At 35.2% G+C, this 2,763-nt stretch overlaps 1 protein-coding gene across 4 annotated transcripts in view; it reads left to right on the top strand.

Annotated features, from left to right (window-relative positions):
* The window catches only part of LOC107746562 (leucine zipper protein 2-like), a 114,085-nt gene that overhangs the window by 106,254 nt on the left and 5,068 nt on the right, over positions 1-2,763 (top strand). The gene's annotated exons all lie outside the window — the stretch shown is intronic.

Below are 2,763 nucleotides of genomic sequence, written 5' to 3'. Positions count from 1 at the left end.
GGATAGTTGGCCAATCAGAGCACACCTCGCTTTTCAGAACAATGAGCTTTGTAAAAATTGACGCGTTTCAGAAAGGCGGGGCATAGAGGAGAAACAATAATGTACAGTATGTGGAAAATAATGTGTTTTTTGAACCTTAAACCGCATAAACACATTTCATTACACCAAATACACAAAATAATGTTCTTTTTAGCAACATCATATGACCCCTTTAAAATAACACCATTGGCAAGACAGTGTCATTTCGGGCTGGTCAGGATGCTCAAACAAACAGGAATATTTTGAGGGGAAAAAAATAGATATTTCTGCTTATTAAACTAGGACAAGATGTTTAAAATCTCTAAAGTTCAAAGTATAACGCTGGGGGGAAAATGATATAGAAACAGTTTCCTCTCAAAAAGTTAGCACATTGAATTAAACATGAAATGTTGAAGTAGAAAACCTGAAATAGTATTTTCTTGCTAAATATACTGCAACTGTCAGTTTTATTTTTTACTTCAATAATAATAATAATCATAATTCAAATAATAATTGCACAGTTATTATTATTGTTATTATTATTATTATTGTTGTTATTGTAAAAAACTAAAATAGTATTTTCTTATAACTTCAATAATGATGATGATGATGATGATGATAATAATAATAACTGAAATTATTACTTAAAAAACAAATAATAGTGTTTTCTTGTAAATTGTACTGCAACAATCTGTTTTATTTATAACTTCAATAATAATAATAATTGTAAAATTATCCAAAGCAAAAGAAGAACAAAGCAATCTGTTAAAGAGCCACAATAGTCCAATAGTAACACACAATGCCAGTTTATTAGACAACTAGATTAAGAAGTAAGATAGAGAAGAGTAGAAAAGCATGGAAGTAAGCTAGAGGAGAGTAGAAATGCTGATTTTTTTCCCTCCTCATTCAGTGAGCTAAGCTGGCGGAGGAAACGTTTGTAGCAACTTTTGTAGTGAACTGAGGAAGAGAAGGGCTGTTCCAGTGGTAGTCCTGAAAGCAAGCATCAAAACCTTAAATTTGATTCTGGCCACAACTGGAAGCCAGTGAAGTGAGATCAGGGTACAATGCATACACGACTGTGCGCATACAATGCTTATAATAAAATATACTGTACGTCACACACACTATATGCATACTCTAGCATATGTGTAAAAACAAAACATACTTTGGGATTTACCCTGTTTTTGCTGTAATATATTGCATCCAGAATAGCTAAAGATGACCTTAAAATGATTATGCCCTTTTTTTTTTTTTTCTTTTCTTTTCTTTTTTTTCTGAGTGCATTTCATAGCTCTTTGCAGTGGTAGCTGCAAAACTTCTTTTGTAAAGAATTGAAAAGGCATAATTTTTTTCACAGACAGTCTTACATGTAATGGATGTTAGCCAAACAAACACACAGATTACGAACCCATTTTGAGAAACGCACTCACACGTTTCTCACACGGATGGTAGGCACAAAGCAACCTTACATGATCCTCAGTCATCATTGCAGTTGACACATGATGTGAGATCTTCTAGTCTGGAAGGTTTGAGACAGCACTGGAAAGATGAACACCGGGAACAATGTATTACACATATCAGCAGAGCAGAGAGGAGTACTGTAGACCAGGCCAGATACATCTCACTGCTTGCTGACATGCGCTTATCACCTATAATGACAGTATTGTGTGTGTGTGTGTGTGTGTGTGTTTTTAATCAGGGTGAGAGGTTTTAGCAAATTGGTAGTTGGATGGGTCTTCTGAAAGGTTGTTAGATTGTTTTTATGTGGTTTCCAGCATGTTATGAGTGTTTTTAGCATGCTTGTCGTCTATAGTTAGAGTTTTGTGTGTGTGTGTGTGTGTGTGTGTGTGTGTGTGTGTGTGTGTGTGTGTGTGTGTGTGTGTGTGCGTGCGTGTGTGTGTGTGTGTGATTGTGGGTAAGTGGCTGTGTGCTAGCTGAATGTGTGTGTGCGAGAGGGGAAAACAGCCACGTGAGGAAGTGTGCAGAGACAGGAAACAAAGACAGACAGAAACACGGGATCCCAGGGAGAATGTGTCATTCTTGGTAGATGACATGCCATGAAGATTGTCTAATGAAAATGTTCCCAGAGCAGCTCTCACTCTGCTGATGGTACTGATGAGAGCAGTGTGACAGAGCCCTGCAACTATACTGAGAGAAAGAGAGAGACTGTGAGTGAGATAAAACACACTGGGGTGTCGTTCTAATCAGTGGAGTCTTATCATATATGAGTGCTGCTGATTTTTGTATCATACTAAAGACCAAGTTATTTATTATCATAGATTAGCATGTTTTATGAAGACTTGCAGTACAGTCCAAAAGTCTGAGACCACTAATTTGTTTTTTGCATTCTTCTGTTTTTTTTGTTTTATTATTATTAGAAATTATGTTTTAGTATTGCATTTCTCTTTCTTTTTCTTTAATAGCAGCAGCACTGGAGCTGCATCAACTCCATAGGTTTGTGTAAAACCTGATAATCATGTGATCTAGCATGATTTTTAAGAAGTTCTTCAAAGGAAGAAGAATATCTTGACTGTCCGTACAGTCACATGATCAATGTCACAAATTTCCTTTTTAATTTCCCACACTTTTTAATTAGTGACCTGGAAATAGTGCAGAAACTATATCATCTATCTATCTATCTATCTATAGGTATAAATATTTCACTTTTGATTAATTTAATACATCTTAAAAATGTAAAACTCATATATATATATATATATATATATATGTGTGTGTGTGTGTGTG

The sequence above is a fragment of the Sinocyclocheilus rhinocerous genome, unplaced genomic scaffold, assembly GCF_001515625.1.
Source record: "Sinocyclocheilus rhinocerous isolate Xijiao unplaced genomic scaffold, SAMN03320098_v1.1 scaffold1160, whole genome shotgun sequence".
NCBI lineage: Eukaryota > Metazoa > Chordata > Actinopteri > Cypriniformes > Cyprinidae > Sinocyclocheilus > Sinocyclocheilus rhinocerous.
This window is presented reverse-complemented; position numbering and strand designations above follow the sequence as displayed.